A 4,900-nucleotide genomic window follows, 5' to 3' on the forward strand; every position below is an offset into this window, starting at 1 on the left:
GCCGCTCCCCCTCCTCTCCCCTCAACCGGCGGCCAGATCCACCCACTCCCTCTCCCCACCCACTCACCCAACTCCCTCTCCGTCGCCGCCATCTAGGCCGGCAGCCATCTCCGGCGCGCAAGGCGTCGGTGACCAGGGAGGAGGCATGGAGATGAGCTTCGAGGGCGGAGGTGGAGGGGAGTGCTCGTCGTCGTCCGCGGTGTCGATATAGTTCAGCGGTGCCCCTCCCCCTCCCCGCCTCCCACCCCCCTCGCCGCCGCCTCCTCCTTCCTCCAGCACTACGTATCCAACCTCGCCTCTCGCTTTGCCGCCCCGCGCTCGCCGCCCTGCACTCTGGTCTCAAGAGCTCGCTAGAATGGTCGCCCACAGGGTAAGCTCCTCCTCCCTCCCTCCCTCCCTCTCTCTCTCTCTCTCTCTCTCTTCCCCCCCCCCCCCTCCTCCCCCCGTCCTCTAGATACGCCGCGCCATCGATCTTACCCCCATCGTGGCTGACCTCTCTGTGTTTGCGCGCAGTTACACCAGTACCAGGTGGTGGGTCGCGCGCTGCCGACCCCCGGCGATGAGCAGCCCAAGATCTACCGCATGAAGCTCTGGGCCACCAATGAGGTCCGCGCCAAGTCCAAGTTTTGGTCAGTCTCCTCCCCCGACCTCGATCTTCCTTGCGCGCTGGTTTCGTCGGTGCTTATGTGTTTGATTGTTTGGTTGTTTGCGCGCAGGTACTTCCTGAGGAAGCTCAAGAAGGTGAAGAAGGCCAACGGCCAGATGCTCGCCATCAACGAGGTATATCACTTCTCTCCAGTTGCCATGATCCGTGGATGCAACTTTAACTGTGCTGGCTGGTACTAACTACCGTGGTTGTGCAATAGATCATTTTTGGTACCGTGTTGGTCTTGTGTATGGCGAAGACACTTGATTTTAGTTGCTGCATAGGGAGATGTATGCAGCGTCGCAGTGTTCTAGCTTTAACCAAACGGTAGAATAATATTGTTTCTGTGGATCGTGCCGAGGTTTTGGTGGTTTCTACTGAAGGTCCTTGGTTTCTTACTAGGTCATGTATATATGTCGTGACCTCACTTGTATGTTAGGTTTAGTTCGTGTGTTCTGTGATGTTGCTGAAATAGGGTATTTGGTAGATTTATACCAGATCATGTAAGTTGGTTCTGGCCTCATTCGGTGTGAATTTAAATTGAATGAGCCGCTCTCTTAAACAACACTGCGACACTAAGTTCACTTTGCTCTTGTCTTGTTATGTAATAAGTGTTCACAGTTGGTATCAAATGCGGTACCCTGTTCACCCTGCTTCTGTTATGTTACAAGTGTTTTGAATTAAGTCCATAAATGATTGTTGTCCAGTGCACACAGTAGCACTGCAAAATGCAAGTATGCTGATTATTTTTTGAAAACTCTACATCTTATTTCTAGCATCTTATACATGTAAAAAGAGAGTTAGAAAATGTGAATTAAGTGTAACCATGAGCTTTGTTTGTTCTTGTACTCCTTGTATGTTCCTGGTCGCCACCACCGACTGCGAGCGGGGGTCCTGGTCCTCTCCCTCGTCGTCCTCGGCGGCGGCATCGCGGCTTGGCGCCATCGCCGTGCCTTGCATCAACGTCACAATCAGCTTCACGGATCGCCGTCTTCACGGTACGCACGCACACATTTCTGAAATCCACAGTCAACAGTTTGGTGTACGCGCTGACTACTGAATCATGAGACATGCGTGTGGTTGTGCTTGTGCAGAGGTTGGTCAAAGAGGGCTGGAGTTCATGCCGTTCCTGCTGTCCCTATTCATGTTCCTCTTCGGCACCTCCTGGTTCATCTTCGACCTCATCCTGGTGAGATTTCCATCCAACCCTCCCCGTCCCCATGGTGCTCTTTCTAGTTAGTACTCGTCTGAGAGAGTTGCTTGGAGTAACTATACTCAAGATGCAGTCGTAGTAGGATTAGTACATGATTAGGAGTATCATGCTTCTGAATATCTCCAAGCTGGATATTTCCATTAAACATGTTTCTGAATACCTCCCATATATATTTCCGTTAGTCTGCTTAGTGCATCATTAAGATTATAAGCATCATTTTCATTGAATCATGGTTACATATTTGTGTGTACTCAAGTTGAAAATGGGACTTGGAATAATATGCAAGTTTCATCTTTTCTATTGCAGCGAGTGGGTCGGTTATGCACTGGCAGCATCCTTGCTACTAGCGGTGGGCGCGATGGTCCGGGCCAAGCAGAGAAAGATAGGTGAGATATGCTCAGAGGTGATCATCGACAAGTCCTCGGACAAGATGACGATGGAGAGTATAGTGGAGGCACAGCACATCATGAAGAAGGTGCACGAGTACGTCAAGACGACGAACGTCGTGGTCCTCAGGCTATGGTCCATTATTCTAGCCCGGTCACCAAAGGTATATATCGTTGCACACTAGTCTTGATCATTGACCATCCTTTGTGTAATGTTGGGGTACCGTCCGTCACATATGGTTCTGGACTATAATGTTTTGTGTACTGTTCATTGTCCTGATCATTGTTTCAGTTAAATTCAGTCCAAATTCAGTCCAGGAGTACTCCAAATTTAGTCCAAACATAGTCCAGATATTGTTTTGGTTTCCTTGTACTCCAAATTCATTCCAAACACAGTCCAGGAGTATAAACAAGTTTACAGATTCAGTCTAATTTCACTTGTGTAGGAAATTCACCTGTGCGGCGGCGGCGGGGAAGGAGCAGCACCAGCAGCCCTGACAGAGGAAGCCATGTTGCCGTTTTGTTTGTTCCCAGCCTTGACTATGGTTGTCCAGCGAGTCCGGCATGTCATCATTTTCTTGTAAAGCAGTATTGTATCACACTTGTAGAGCTCGTTACACATGTAGATCTTGTAAAGTACTGTATTACACATGGTCATATGTATTGGCAACGTGATCAGGTTGCTCTTATTTGAAGTATCATGTGTGCTTTTGTCTGCCAAGTTAAATACTAGTTGAAATATGAAGAATATGAGCCTGATAGATGGGACTCACTTACCAGACTCAAACCTGACAACTGGGACCCATCTAACTGGTGGACCCATTTAATAAAAAAAGGAAATTATAATTATTTAGACGAAAAGGCCAAGGCCCAATAATAAATAAGGCTGCAATGTTGGGCCAGGCCCATGAAGTCGACCAAAAATTGACAGAAAAAAATATAGAAAGGCTGAATTAATGGGCTAGGCCCATGTAGAAAACTGAATTGGACTGGGCTGAATCTTGTGCCACATCAGCTTGCCACGTTGGATGCCTACGTGTCCTGGGGAGGTTGCTAGTGACCAAAACGCCATAGTGGACATATTTTGGTCGTAAATGTCTTCGACCATTCCAGAAGAAAGGTCGCTATAGTCAGTTTATGACCGCCAGCTTTTGACCTTCTGTTTTTGGTCACAAAAAGGTCGCAAATGGAAATTTGTGACCTTTCAGTGACCAATAGTGGTGGTCACAAGTTGACATATTTCTTGTAGTGTTACTGGAACAAGACTCGATCTACGGCCGACTCAGGAGGCTTAAGTATTTCCTGCATGGTTAGCTCAAGAATTATATTTCACAGCCATCAGACACAACCACCACTAATCATACCTCCCCCTGCTCTACCGGTCATAACCGTCTCGACGAGGGACAAGCTCGTATCTACACAAGACAGAGACTTTCCCGGGTCCTTCCCGGTAGACATGAGAGGCATATGAGGGTGATTGCTATCACAAGCTTATCCATTTCCAACAGCAAGAATTTTCATTTATGCACTCAAGGTGTATGATCGTATCGTCATATAAAAATAACCAACACTTCATGTCGAGGTGGTGTTATAACCGTATCGAACAACCCACAAAACATTATGCCACGGTTCAGAATGCTTGCCTTCCAGGTGTGGAGGGGTGAGGTGCTTTCCAAAACTTTTGAAAGTTTCCTCTCTCTCCAAAAATCATATTTAAGAAAATCTGAAATCAACACATACTTTAAAAACAGTACAAAAAGTTGTCCTAATTATTTTTGAAATAAATCTTGAAATAAACTAGATGAAATTTGAGAGTCGTAGGAAAAAGAATCAATTCATTTGGACTTATATTTAAAAAGTTATAGCCAGTCAAAGTTTTGGTCAAATTCTGTTTTTAAACTAAAACAGAAAAAAAAGACATTTCAGATAGAAATACGCTTCTGGGGCAGAGGAGACGTACTTATGGGGTTTAAGCCTTCACTTACAACACGTGGAGGCGGGGCTGGGTCACTGACAGTGGGTCCACAGGGCCCACTGGTTAGGTTTGACCAGTCGGCCCCTCCCTCCTTTTCCTCTGCCCGAGCGGGGGCGGGATTCCGGTGATCGTCGTCGGCGAACGGAGGCTCCTCGAGGGCATCCGAGGCCAGGGATGGATCCGCCACTCCTAGGCGGTCCTCCCGGTGGTCGACTAGGCGGCGGGGACGGAGGGAATCGCCGACGGCAAGCTCCGCGGCGGAGGGAGCTTCGGGCATGATTGGGGGCTTTGTCTCCGGTGGCTCCCGATCAAAATCGAGCTTGGGGGTGGACTCACGAGACGAAGGGAGGGCCCCTGGTGAAGAGAGTGGAAGGGGGGAGGCCCTGGTGGCGCCGGAGTGAACGAGACAGTGGCGGCGGCCGTGGTTGCCGGAGATGAGGAAGACGACCTCTCTGGTCTTTCTACTGCTACGGGCGGATCGGTGAGGGAGCGTGGGAGGTTGCTTGAGGGTTTGGTGAGCTCGGGGGGTCCGTATATAGCGATCGGGGGCGGTTCCGATGATGGCCGAGGATAAGAACGCCAGGGACCACCGTACTGTGCTGCAGGGCGACGTGGCGGCGACGAGGGCTTGCGGACAAGGCTGCGGATGAGCTTGAGCTGTTCAAGGGGGCAGCTGGCGT

General features: G+C 49.3%; 1 long non-coding RNA gene across 1 annotated transcript; it reads left to right on the forward strand.

The window, feature by feature from the left end:
* Positions 1 to 350: 350 nt before the first annotated feature.
* LOC125555658 lies at positions 351 to 780 on the forward strand. The gene is made up of 3 exons (XR_007304803.1): positions 351 to 370; positions 514 to 629; positions 717 to 780. It is a non-coding gene; the product is annotated as an uncharacterized LOC125555658 (long non-coding RNA).
* The last annotated feature ends 4,120 nt before the right edge of the window (positions 781 to 4,900 follow it).

The sequence above is a fragment of the Triticum urartu genome, chromosome 5, assembly GCF_003073215.2.
Source record: "Triticum urartu cultivar G1812 chromosome 5, Tu2.1, whole genome shotgun sequence".
Taxonomy (NCBI): Eukaryota; Viridiplantae; Streptophyta; class Magnoliopsida; order Poales; family Poaceae; genus Triticum; species Triticum urartu.